This window comes from Manis pentadactyla, chromosome 2 (assembly GCF_030020395.1).
Source record: "Manis pentadactyla isolate mManPen7 chromosome 2, mManPen7.hap1, whole genome shotgun sequence".
In the NCBI taxonomy this organism is placed as follows: Eukaryota; Metazoa; Chordata; class Mammalia; order Pholidota; family Manidae; genus Manis; species Manis pentadactyla.
Window position 1 is genome coordinate 132246372 of NC_080020.1, and position 15131 is coordinate 132261502.

Consider the following 15131-nt stretch of genomic DNA (forward strand, 5'->3'; position numbering starts at 1 on the left):
TTATTTACATTTTCACTTCATTCTACTCCAGTCCACCTGCAAACTGCTTTCATTTCAATCCATTTCAAAGATGCCAACCTGTCACTTAAGAGACCTGTTTCAAAGTATCCCTTAATTTTCTGTTGTCCTCAAATGATATTTAACCTCTATTATGAACATGTCTTCATATCTGACTTCTTGTTATTTTCAAACACACTCAAACATAAACAGTAATTTTCTCAACAGTTGTAAATGCTCTTTGGTAGACCTTAAAGAGTATAGGATGAAAATCATGTTACTTCCAAGGGTATGGAGTAAAGGTCTTCAGTGTTCTTGATTAAGGACAATTCCTCGTATGTTAAATGTCACAAGGAGTATAGTTAATAAAGTTATAATTATTTCACCAATAATTAACAACTACTGCCATGATTTTCAGGCAAGTAAATGATCCCCTACCATCCTCAAGTAGTGGGATAGAAAGATAATCTTTCTGGGTCCATACAACTCAACAAATGACTGAAGTCTCTAGTTTTACACCTGACATCACCTCTTAGAGCATTTGGGCCTGGAAAACATGCAAGCGTGACATGTCAGGAGACCTGATACTACAAAAATGTCATTAATGATCTCATTGAAGTTCTGATTTTTCTCACAGTACCTCCAAGACTAAGTCAGCAGTGTGATTTACTTGACAACTATACAAATGTACTTGGACTAGACATGAAGTAATAAATGCAGGGCAAGTTCTATAATTCCATTAGTTTGGGCCAAGTTGATTTTAATTCATTCTTGATGAAATATTTAGATAAAGTTATTCACTTACTGAGCCAATTCCTCTTTTATCAGTATGTACAACAGCATTCATCTTTCTATGACCTGTAAACCTGAGACATACAACCCCATGACCCCAAGCCATTTTCAAATGATAAAGATATGCACCAAAAAGAAAGTAGAAGAGAGAGGAGGTACTATACCTGAAACTACAGTGTGGAGAAAGGACTGCCACAGTCATTCAAAATACAAGGAGTGGAGGACAACAGGTTGGGTCTCTGGCTTACAGAATCCAGTAGAATCTGAGACTTCTCTAGTAGTGGCCTCATCTGAAGGACAAGATCCAAGACCTTTTGTTCGAAATAGGCTGTGGATACTGGGGGTGCTGTGGTAGCTATTGATTGGATAGCATGGCACCTTTACGGAGGTCAGTAAGAGCACAGAAATCTGTGGGCGAGCAACTTTGCAGGACACAGAGCAAGGAGGCCCCCAGGTGGTGGTGTGCAGCACTGCAGTTCTAATATTGGTCAGAGGAGATTTACCCAAGATAAACTCACTTTATTTGCCAACTCAGTACATACTGTTTGAATGCATGTTATGTGCCAAGCATTTTAGTCTTTTCAGTGACATGAATAAACAGCAAACATATATCTCTAAATCCCTCTCCCTCCCACTCCCCTACACACACACACACACACACACACACACACACCACACATACACTGGGTTTTAATGACATGCATGCCATCTTCCTACAGGCATTCCTATACATGATTATTCTTTAAATATCTGTTCCAATAAGAACTCCTCCCATCCAAATACAAATAATGAAATAGGAAATAGAAGAGCTCTATTAATACACTACAAGGATAAAAAAAAATGAAAATGAATAGGAAAAAATTAAAATCGAGGCACATTTTAGAGAGTAAACACACTTTGTCACGGAGCCAGAAAGAGTGATTCTTCAATTCCTCAAGAAACCAAAAAATATAATAAAAATGGCCTCTGTAAATAAGGCTTAGAACAAAGGCTCAAGTAGGAAATTAAACAATATAAAGAGATTTTTTTTAAGTAAGCAGCCATATCTCAGGAAGAAATCTAATTGAAATATAAAACCATCAGAAAAGTTTTATCCACATTGAAAGCAGTGGCACAGAGAAAGGACACTTCATTAAAAAAAAGAGAAGACATGGCAGAGAATAAGAAAGTGAGAAATATACAAAAAAACCACACAAATAAAAGAGATTTAATATATGTTCAAAGTTATCTTTGATGAATATAAAATAAATGGGGTCAAAACAAATATACTTCAAAGATAGTTTATTAAAAATTAAAGAAGTCTTGACTTTGCAAATTGAACGATATACCAATGTTGCTCACAGTTATCCACACTCAGTCATGTCGGTATTCAACAGACTTCGAAAGTAAAATAAAAATCATTATGAATCTCAAAGCAATGAATTGAAAACAAATTAAATTTGAGTAAAAAGGATAAAAATCAGACAAACTCCTGGCTTCTGTGCACTAGCATCCAATGAAACAGTGTATTTCTTACACTGATTTCAGTGAAAAAAATGTGTTTAATGGATTTTCTACATTTCTGGAAATCTTAAAGAATTTGACAAAAGGCAGATATTTCCAGGCCTGTATTAATGCAGGAACTGTAGTTACCATGAGTGATTTTGTAAAAAACAACTGAAGATAATATTCTCCAAAAAAAGGATGATAGAAATATATTTTCATTAACTGCAAGTAAATTCAGACCTACTTAAATGTAACAGTTAGATATCACTGAGTGAATTATGAATATAGGACAGAAAGTATATGTTATAAATCACAACAATGTAAATGAAATCACATAACTAGAAGAGTTTTAGAAGGAAACCGACAGCAGTGTGAGAAAGTGAGTGCTCAACATTGTGGCTTTCTAGCATGACAAGAAGAACAAAATCAAACATGCCAATTAAAAGGAACTTACACTGAACTCATGCAGCTCAGCTAATGAAGTCCTTCTCCGCTTTGAACCTATATTCTACAGACTTCCAAATACTTTTGTTGCTAACAAGACAGCATGCCTTACTACTCAGTGTTTCTGTAATTTTATATGTGTATGAGACCCACTTTTTGGAATATTGAATCTACAATTTTTTGACTGAAGTACATTTTATTATTTCTTCAGAGACTCACTATGCACCAACTTGTGTATGAGATATTTTCCTAACTCTCCTTAAAGGTAGCAATAGTCACTTTTTCCTCTCTAAAAGTGCATATAATTCTACTGTTTTACTTATTGTACTGTATTTTTAAATAGGTTAAGACATTTCTTCCCATTCCATTTATTCATTTTATTCTGTACTCTCTTGAGACACTGACTCAGATGCCTCAGATAGAACAGAGAAAGGCAAATCCCTGCCTGCCATCCCGACACTCACAGGCTGCTGATAACATAAGCCTTCCAGGTAACATCTGTGTGATATTCCTCTTAGCATCGTCAACACCAGCTCATGAAAAATGGAAGAAGCAATGAATAAAGAGAATCTTATCACTTGATACATAAATGTCAATTCCTGTTCATTAAATAGTTATGTGCTTATGAAACAGAAATGGCTATCTGTTTAGTATTTTATCTATCAATTGTCCATTTATTATCTATTAATTGAATATAATTATCAACTTATGTCATACATTAAGTTCTGTAAATAAATGTATGCCAAATGTGTTATGTACCTTCTTAGAATTTTTACATATTTTTTCCAAAGCATCTATAATCTAACTAGGTAGAAAATAAACAATAAGTAGGAAAATAATAATGATAAAGAAAATGCTAAGGTCTGTAACAAACTTGAAAATACAATGTAGTTGAAAATACAGTCCAACAACATAAATTTTTCACTCAAATTTGTGTATTAATTACTTTCGGATTTTCTGTGGATCAGCAATGCCCTCGTTACACTTCTTCCTCCCATTAACCATTTAGACATTTCATATTTTCTTGGCATCTCTAAGACAGAGGAGCTTAGAGAGGTGGAGACACTTTTCTGCCTGCCAGAAGCTCTAGTTAAAGTTTAGGAGGTAGAGACACTTAATAGGCTAACCAAAATGTGATTACAGAATTGCTTGTGAATTTCAATTCATTCTACTCTCATATCTCATTATATTAGATAATTAAAATTAACTGCACTTTTGTACTCAAGAATATATTTTGGTTGTGTTGTTGGTACAGATAGATAGATACAGATACACAGAACTCTCCAAGAAAGTGTCGTTTCAGTGAAGAGCAGATATTCGAAGTGAGATGAGGAAAAGACAGTTATTGTTATCTCAATCATGCCTATGTACGAGTAGTTAAAAATTATAGATAACTAACGTACTAATGAATAATAACAGAACATGTAGGGGTGGCAATTAATCAAGTATTTAAGAAAATATGTGCAGAAGTATCTCTTTACAAAATGAAATGTTTCTTGTAACTATGTAGAAATATTTAGACAAGGCCAGAAAATACCAATTTTCAAGGTATTTCCTTTTTATAAAATTGTAATTAGGGGATAAAATGTAGAAGTGACCAAATTATATAGGTTGTCTTCAATTTCCATTGAGAAGACAAGAAAAACTTAAAAGGACAAATGAACTTATATCAAATATGGTTGCAGCACAAACTTACAATGTCTGTTAGAACAAAAAACCAAAACAAATAACTAATGCTTATGAGTAATAGTTTGATTTCTACTTTGTCATAGCTAACAGTCATGGAATGCTTAATGTAGTCTTGGTTCTGTGCGATGGTACATGTCCCATCTCCTTCAATCTTCACAGAATTCAAGATTGAGTAATATGTTATTCTCATTTTATATGAGATAATGGAGGATTAATTAGGATTTATAACTTGCTAATGGGAAAACACATATTAAGTAGCAAAACAGATATATTAACCCAGGCAGTTTGACCCAACACCCATCATGAAACATTGCCTAGAGTTAACACAATTTTAAATCCCAGTAAACATTAGCTACCCAACATTATTAATAGTGCCCCACTTAACTCTCAAAATTGTATCAATTTGGGTGATACATAGTATGTTTACCATAACTACAGGCCTTTCTCCAGACACATGGATTAATAAAGAATATGTGCCCCATGGAGTCTGAAGCTTTGTCTTAACCACTGAGGAATATCACATGCGTAGAGCCATGCATTCAATAACAGCAACACCAAAAAGAAAAGGTTTAACTCACATGAGCTGTCCTTTAATATATCCTCAAATTAGAGTCTGTGTGCTTACATGTATGGACTTGTATGTTTTGTGCCTCTGTGTGTGTGTGTGTGTGTGTGTGTATTTCTATATATAGGACAGAATGAATTCAGTAAGAAATTATCCTATTCACTCTACTTTAATATTATTCAATATAAGATGGTTTAAATCATCCTGGGTATTAGAAGTATTTCAGTCCATCGTCTTAATTATTATTTCTTTTAACTGAAATTTGTTAATTACTGGTTGGCAATGACTTTGAGAACAAGAGTACTACCCTTCTTGATTCCTGGGAATTGAAGGGGACAAAATGGTAGAATAGAAAGGCAAGACAGGAACCTCCTCTCACATACACACCAAGGAAACAACTACAAAAAATACAAACCTCAAAATAACCTGAAGACTGCAGAACAGACCATCTACACCTGGTGACAGAGCAAAAGCTACATTAAGAAGGGTGAAGAGGCAGAGTCATGATCAATTAGGACCCAAGCCTTCCTCCATCCCAACCCACAAGCAGGAGGGAGAGGAACAGAGTGGGGAGGGAATAAGCATGCAGGAATACTGAACACCTGGCGCTGGAGAATTGCTCTAGGAACACAAGCCCACATTGCACTGGGCTTTGGTAATTACCAGGCAGGACACTGAGAAGATTTGGAGTACTCTGAGAAAGCTGAGACTCCTGTCACTCGTGGATAACAGGCATGTTCCATCAGTCCCACTGAGACCCAGCACACAGGCAGCAGCTTGAAAGATTTATCAGCAGTGGGAACGGTGCTACAGGGGCAGAGAGAGTTCTCTCCAGAGAAGAAAGGGCAGATGGATGACAGTTCTGCAGCCTTCCATCATACTGGTCAGGCACTTGTGGGAAGCAGCCCAAACACTCCACCCCTTAACTGGTGGCTCAGCTCTAAAGCACTTTCCTGAGCACTCATTATGCCCAGCCCAGCAGCAGCAGCCATGCTGACCAGCAGACAGAGAGTGGCCTGCCCAAAATGAATCCCAGCAGAAGCACTGCACAGCACACAAAGGCTATGCAGAGGTGACCTGTCAGCCTCTGCTGACAGATCAACCACTGTCCACACACAGGCAGAAAGACTGAATGAAAAATTAAAAGTTTCCCAGATAAACAAAGGTGGGCCCACAGCCCACCAACAGCAACTGTGGCTCCACCACAAAGGAGAACCAGGCAATAGTGAGCAAAGAGTACTGAGCTTCAGGGCACCAAAGGATGCCTCCTTCATAAAGCCATTTCTCTCTAGACCAGGAGTCAAATCTGATCTATCTAACACAAAGAAACACAAAAAAAAATGAGAAGGCAGAAGAATATGTTCCAAAAAAAGAACAAGATAAGACACCAGAAAAAGGGCTAAATGAAATGGAGATTAGCAATCTTCTTAATGAAGATGCTCACTGAACTGAGAAAAATAATTGATGATCTCAGTGAGAACTTCAGTAAAGGGAGAGAGGATTGAAAAAAAGCCACTCACAGCTGAAGAATACAATCACTGAAATTAGAAATACAATGGAAAGAAAGAATCAGACTCCTGGAAGTAGAGGAAAGAATCAATGTGATAGAAGATAGAGAACAGGAAAACTACCCAGATGAGGAACAGACCAAAAATAGAATTTCTAGAAATGACAAGATGTTAAGAGAGCTGTGTGACAACTCCCAATGAAACTATATTCACATAATAGGGGTAACAGAAGGAGAAGAGAGATACAAAGGAGTATAGAGACTCTTTGAAGAAATAATAGCTGGAAACTTCCCCAATCAGGGGAAAGAAATAGACACCCAGGTCCTGAATGCACAGAGAGCCCCTAACAAAAGGAACCCCAGGAAGATAACAGCAAGACACATAGTAATTAAAATGGCAAAGATTAAAGATAAAGAGATATTCTTAGAAACAGCAAGACAGAGGCAGACAGTTACCTATAAGGAAAACCTCATCAGACTATCAGCAGACTTCTTAGCAGAAATTTTACAGGCCAGAGAGAGGGCATGAAATAGTTAATGTTTTGAAAGGGTAAAACATACAACCGAGAATTCTTTGTCCTGAAGATTATCATTAAAAATTGAATGAAAGATTAAAAGTTTCCCAGATAAACAAAGATTGAAAGAATTCACCACCACTAAACTGGCCTTATTGGATATGTTAAAGGGACTTCTTTAGATGGAAATGTTCTTAAGCCTAAATATTTTTAATTAGTAAAAATAAACCTACAGTAAAAGTAGTAAACTAATTACTTACCAAGCAAGTATGAAGTTCAAAAAACAAAAGGAGTAAAATCAACTATACACAAAGTTAATCGAGAGATACACAAAAGATGTAGATTATGACATCTTGCACATAATATGGAGGAAAGAGAAAAAAATTAGTACTTTAAGATTGTGTTTGAAATACAGCAACCATCAACTTGATATAAAGTGTTATATATTTAGGAAACTGTGAACACTATGTCACCACAAGACGAAAGCCTAGAGAGATACACAAAAACTTTTAAAAAAGTAATCTAAACATAACACTAATGAAAATCATCAAATAACAAGAGAAGAGTGTTAGAGAGGAAGAAAGAAACAAAAACTAAAAAAAAAACAACCAGGAACCAATTAGGAAAATGGCAATAAATATATACCTATCAATAATTACCTTAAATATAAATTGACTGAATGCACCAAACAAGAGACATAGGGTAGCAGAAAGGATAAAGAAACAAGGCCCATCTATACGCTGCCTAAAAGAGACCTAAAGATATACATAGACAGAAAGAAAAGGGAGGGGAAAAGATATTTCATGCATATAAAAGGGAAAAAAGGCAGTAGCAATACCTATAAGAGACAAAATAGATTTTAATACAAAGAAAGTAACCAGAGACAAAGAAGGACATTTCATAATAATAAAGGGATCAGTTCAACAAGAGGATAAACTATTATGAATATCTATGCACCAAACATAAACATAGCAGCACCTAAATATGTAAAACAAATATTACTGACCTAAAGGTGGAAACAACAACACAATCACAATAGAGAATTTTAACACACCACTTACATCAATGGACAGATCATCCAGACAGAGAATACATAAGGAAACAGAGGTGTTGAACAACACATTAGACCAGATGAACTTAATAGATAAATACATAATGTTTCACCCAAAAGCAGCAGGATACACATTTTTCTCAAGTACACATGTCATTCTCCAGAATAGATCACATATTAGGACGCAAAATGAGCTTCAATACATTTAAAAATATTAGAGTTGTATCAAGCATCTTTTCAGATCACAATGGTGTGAAGCTATAAATCAGTTACTTGAAGGAAAAAAAAAAATCCACAAATACATGGAGGCTAAGCAACATGCTTCCGAATAATGAATGGATTAATGAACAGAAAAAAGATGAAATGAATACATGGAGACAAATGAGAACCGAAGCACACAGTTAAAAATTGTAGAATGCTATTAAAGCAGTTCTAAGAGGGAAGTACATAGCAATACAAGTCTACTTAAAGAAACAAAAACAATCCCAAACAAACAACCTAAAATCTAAATTCCAGCTAAAAAAACTAAAAAAAAGTAGGACAAATGATATCTAAAGTTAGTGGAGGGAGATACCTAATAAAGATAAGAGCAGAAATAAAGAATAAAACAATAGAAAATATCAATGAAGCCAAGAGCTGTTTTCAAGAAGATAAACAAAATAGACAAAAGCTTAGCCAGACATAGCAAGAGAAAAAGAAAGAGAACATAAATTAACAAAATTAGAAATGAAAAAGGGGTAGTTACAAGTAACACCACAGAAATACAAAGAATTATTAGAGATTCTATGAAAAATTATACGCCAATAAATTGGACAACCTATAATAAATAGACAAATTCCTAGGAAAACACACCCTTCTGAGATTGACCCAGGGAGAAATAGAAAATCTGAACAGACCAATTACCACCAATAAAATTGAATTTGTAATAGAAAACTCCCAAAAACCAAAATTCCAGGTCCAGATAGCTTCAAAGCCAAATTCTACCAAACATTTAAGGAAGAGCTAATATCCATCCTTCTTAATGTATTCCAAAAAGTAGAAGAGAAGGAAATATTTCCAAACTAATTCTGTGAGGCCACACCACTCTAATACCAAATCCAGACAAAGACACCACAACAAAAGGAAATTACAGACCAATGTCCTTGAATTCAAAAATTCTCAACAAAATATTAGCAAACCAAATTCAAAAATATATCAAAAGGATCATCTGTCACAACCAAGTGAGAGTTATTCCAGGGTTGCAAAGATGGTGCAATATTTGTAAATCAATTGATGGGATATACCAATTAACAAAAGTTAGGATAACAACCATTTGATCATCTCAATAAATGCTGAAATAACATTTGACAAAATTCAATGTCTATTCATGATAAAAACTCTCAACAAAATGGGTATAGAGGGGAAATACCTTAACATAATAGAGGTCATATATGACAAAGCCACAGCTAAGTCACACTCAGTGGTGAAAAGCATCAAGCTTTTCTTCAAGATCAGGAATATGACAAGGATGCCTGCTCTCACCACTTTTATTCAACATAGTACTGGAAGTCCTAGCCATGGCAATCAGATAAGATAAAGATATAAAAGACATCCAACTTGGTATGAAGGAAGGAAAACTGATACTATTTTCAGATGACATGATACTATATATAGAAAACCCTAAAGACTCCACCAAAAAGACTGTTAGAACTAATAATTGAACTCAGGAAATTTTCAGGATACAAAATCAATACACCGAAGTCTGTTGCATTCCTATATCCTAACAATGAGCTAGCAGAAAGAGAAATCAGTAATACAATTCTATTTACATCTAAAAGAATAAAATAACTAAGAATAAACCTAACAAAGGTGCAAAATCCTCAACAAAATATTTTGTTGAAGTACAGGTGAAGGACCTGTACTCTGAAAACTGTAAGACAATGAGAGAAATTAAAGAAGACATAAATAAATGGAAACCTATCCCGTGCTCATGGATAAGAAGAATGAATATTGTCAAAATGGCCATGCTGCCCAAAGCAGTTTACAGGTTCAATACAATCCCTGGCATTTTTCAGTGAACTAGAGCTAATAATCCTAAAATGTATTTGGAACCACAAAGGACCCCAAATAGCCAAGGCATCTTCAGAAAGAAAAACAAAGCTGGGGTATTATGCTCCTTGACTTAAAGCCATACTACAAAGAAATCCTTTCATACTACAGAAATCAAAGCAGTATGTTCCTGGCACAAGAACAGAGCCATAAATCAATGGAATAGAATAGAAAACCCAGAAGTAAATCCATGCACATATTTTCATTTAATATATGATAAAGGAGGCATGAATACACAATGGTGAAAAGGTAGTCCTTTCAATAACATGTTGGGAAAACTGGACAGCTGAATGCAAGAAAATGAAACTAGATAAATGTCTAACTCAATTTACAAAAGTAAACTTGAAATGGTTTAAAGAGCCACATATAAGACATAAAACCATAAAACTCTTACAAGAACACAGGAAAACATCTCTTGAAACTAAGCATGAGCAATTTTTTTTGGACACATCATCCCAGATAAGGGAAATAAAAGCAAAAGTAAATAAGTGGGACTACATCAAATTAAAATGCTTCTGTACAGCAAAAGACACCATCAACAAAACAAAAAGGCAGCCTACAGTGTGGGAAATTGCATTCTTAAAAGATTTATCTGATAAGGGGTTAACATCCAAAATATATATAGAACTCATATACCTCAACACCAAAAAAAACAAATAACCCAATTAAAAAATGAGCAAAGGACAAAAATAGACATCTTTTCAAAGAAACATAGATGGCCAATAGGCACATGAAGAGATGTTCCATATTGCTAATAATTAGGAAAATGTAAATCAAAACCACAATGAAGTATCATCTCATACTAATTAGAATGGCCCCTTCCCAAAAGACTAGAAATAACAAGTTTTGGTAAGGATGTGGAGAAAAGGGGACCTTCCTACACTGTTGATGGGAATGTAAATTGGTGCAGTCCCTATGGAAAAGAGTATGGCGGTTCCTCAAAAAACTAAAAAATAGATATACCATAGAACCCAGTAACTCCATTTCTAGGGATTGTTCTAGGAAAATCTCTGATTCAAAGATATATGCACCCCTTTGTTTATTGCCTAATTATTTACAATAGCCAAGATATGGAAGCAACCAAAGTGTCCATCATAGATGAAAGGATAAAAAAGATGTAGGACACATACACAGTGAAATATTATTCAGCCATAAAAAAAGAAAAAAATCTTGCCATTTGTGACAAAAATGATGGACTTAGTAGATATTAGGCTAAGTGAAATAAGCCATTCAGAGAAAGACAAATACCACATAATTTCACTTATTTGTAGAATATAAAAATAAAACAGAACAAAACAAAATGAACAAAATAGCAGTAGACTCATAGACACTGAGAAGCGACTGGTGGTTACCATGAGGAAGAAGTTGGGGTGGATGGGTGAAATATGTGAAGGGGATAAAGAGGCACAAAAATCTCAATCATAACATAAATTAGTCATGGGGATGAAAGTACAGCATGGAGAGTATAGTTGATAGCTCTGTAACATCTTCCTATGTTAACAGTAACTGCACTAGTTGGGGTGAGGATTTAATGTGTTTAACTATTGAATCACTATGTTGTATATTTGATATTGTATCAATAATATAATATCAATATTATAAGATAATATTGTATATCATCTCTACTTCAATAAAAATAAATTTAAGATACAGTACTACCCTTCTGTGTGACAAATTGAGTTCAAATTTTTTAACGTGGAATGACTCTTAAAAATGAGGTAATAATAAATGTTAAAAGCTCTATTAAGAATTATTTTATTCAATAGAGGAATTATTTTCTTTACATCCAGAATCAATACTTTGTGTTCTATTATTCTTCTTTATACAACTAAAGGATTTTGTTTTATTTGTTCATTTATGACCATCATCATAATGAAAGTATTAAAAAGAGCTGGGGGCAACAAGAAAAAGAAGTAGCAGACATTGTTAAAGGTAAGAAAGATTAATAAAGATTCACAATCAAACCACATTTTAAGCATTTTTGTTTTCTTAAAACTGGTTGTGTTGCTATACCAAAAATCTGTTCTTAACTAATAGGACAGTCTGAAATTGTCTCACACAGAAATATTACTCTCAGGGCAATGAGGTGGTTTTTTTCTTTGTTCAGGACAACTAGATTTTAATGAAATGCAACAAAATGTGTTCAACTATTTCTTCATCTCTGAGAGCTATCATCTAGGGTGCTATCAACCACCTTAAGGAGGCCCCTTTTAAGCTCATATAGTACAGAAATGTTGACTTCCTTTAAAAAAAAGAAAGACCACAAAAGAGGAGTTCTTCCCTTCCTGCATGGCACAAACTTTTCCCATGGGTATTTAGGGGGTAGGATTAGAATCAAGTCTATTTAGAATCAAGTGGTATTTAGAATCAAGTGTAGGTCAAGCCCCAGAACTTAGCAGACTTGCCCAAAGACTTAGAGATTCAGGCAGGAGACCTTTCTTCTAGAAAATTTATCTTTATTCTGTATTCAAATATCTCTTTCCATTTCCCACCAACCATCCTGGAGCATGTAATGTGGGAGCAGGAATGGAAAATGAACTAAAGGGGCAGACAGAACCCAAAGTATGAACTCACCATGTGGCATACACAAGGTAACCCTCAAAACATGTAAGTGAAGTGTCCACCTACAGCAGTGGTGCCAATATGATCACATCTCCAGAATCAGTCTTGCAGATACAATTACCATGCCGGGCAGAAGAACACCCTGTCAGAGGGTCCGAGGATGCTTGGTCCAAGATGAGAAAGCCAGTAAAAATAAAGTGTAGCCTAAGGAAAATAGGTGAGTGGTTTTATCCCATACATTGGGAGTTATTGAGAGCAATATCTTATATTTATATCACCCACATTCCTGCTATAAATTTGTAAGGCCAACCAAACAAGACATTAAGAAACTTACACAGTGGATCCAAGCTAGGGAAAATTAATCACTTTACCTAGTTTTATACACTTTTCTTACTGTGCAAGAATGAGTCAAATGTTCAGCGTGCTACCAGTATGGCAATTGATATTGAAACTTCAACATTTTGGGGTTGTTTATAGGATGTTTTTCCCTCAACCTTCTGATAGATGAAATACCAGCATCCAATGACATGCAAAAATCTTCATTGTTAACTCATTACATTTTGATAAATCTGTGTAACCAGATTCCTATCAGGACATAGAATGTTAGTGTTCATATACTCCTTCCAAATCAATCCCTGTTCTCACAAAGGCAACCACAGAGGCAATCCCAGAGGTAAATACTGTTGTAATATTTTTAAATCATAGATTAGCTTTGCCTATTCTAGAACGACAACATGAAATGCAAAATGATGTATCCTTTGATGTAAGGTTTCTTATTTCATACATCCACCAAGTTGTAGCATGTAGTTGAAATCCATTCTTTTTCAGGGCAGCATAGTGTTCAATGGTGTGACCCCACCACAGTTTTTCTATTCTCCTATAGATGAATACCTGGGATATTTACAGTTTTTATTATGAATAAAATTGCCATGAAAATTACTCCACAAAATTTTTTGTGAATATGTGTTTTAATTTCTTTTAGATAAAAATCTAGGAAGGTAACTACATTTTTTTTTTCATTTATAAGAAGCTGCCATGTATTTCCCAAAGTGATTGTACTATTTTTCATTCCAACCAACAATATAACATGACATCACAATTTAGACAACAATTTGATGTTGTCAATCTCTTGTTTTATTGTCTTTTTGTTTTATTGCTATCCTTTTGAATTTAAGTAATTCTGGTGGGTATCAAACCCTGGTTTTAATTTTCAGTTTCCTGATGACTGAAGATTTTGAGCATGTCTTCATTTGTTTACCATTCATAGATTGCCTTTGTAACATACCTATGAAAATATTTTGCCTATTTTATTGAATTTTTTTTTTTTACTCTTTTTGTTGGGTTGTAGAGTTCTTTACCAGTCCCATGTCACAAATATGATTTGTAACAGTTTTCTCTGTGACTTGCCTATTTCTCTCCCTGACAGTGCCTATTATTAAATAGACAGTAATAATTTTGATGAGTTTTAATTTATTATTTTAAACCTTTCTGGTTTAAACTTGTATGTTTAGATTTATGAACCACCTTGAATAGGTATTATCTGTTTATTGTATGTTTATACTCTGTGAGGTAGGGTCTGATATTTATTTTTTCTGTATAACTATCCAGCAAAATTTGTTTAACAGGGGAGGGGCGGAAGATGGCGGCGTGAGTAGAGCAGCGGAAATCTCCTCCCAAAACAACATATATCTATGAAAATATAACAAAGACAACCCTTCCTAGAATAAAGATCAGAGGACACAGGACAACATCCAGACCACATCCGCACCTGAGAGAACCCAGCGCCTCGCGAAGGGGGTAAGATACAAGCCCGGGCCCCGCGGGAGCTGAGCGCCCCTCCCCCCAGCTCCCGGCGGGAGAAGAGCAGGCAGAGCGGGAGGGAGACGGAGCCCAGGGCTGCCGAACACCCAGCCCCCGCCATCCGGGCCAGAGTGCAGGGCCCTCGATACTGGGAAAACAGGGCAGCAAGAACAGTGAGCAGGCACTGGAGGCTGGGCGCCAGAGGACATAAGAAAAGCGCGCGACCATTTTTTTTTTTTTTTGCTTTTTTGCTGCTTTGTTTTGGCGAGCGCTTTTTGGAAGTCTTAAAGGGACAGGGACCCCAATACTAGGAAACAGGGCAGAAAGACCGGTGAGCAGAGGCCTGAGGCTGGCACCGGAGAATAAAGAAAAACGAACGACCACCTTTTTTTTTTAATTAAAAATTTTTTTTTTTTTATTAAAAAAATTTTTTTTCTTGTTTTTTTTGTGGTCGTTGTTTTGTTTTGGCGGGTGCTTTTTGGAAGTCTTAAAGGGGCAGGGTGGGTCACTTAATCCAGAGGTAGGGAATCCGGGATCTCTGGGCACCCTAACCCCTGGGCTGCAGGGAGCAGGGAGGCCCCTTACGGAGATAAATAGCCTCCCAGCTGCTCCTGCTCCAACGCGACTCCACCATTT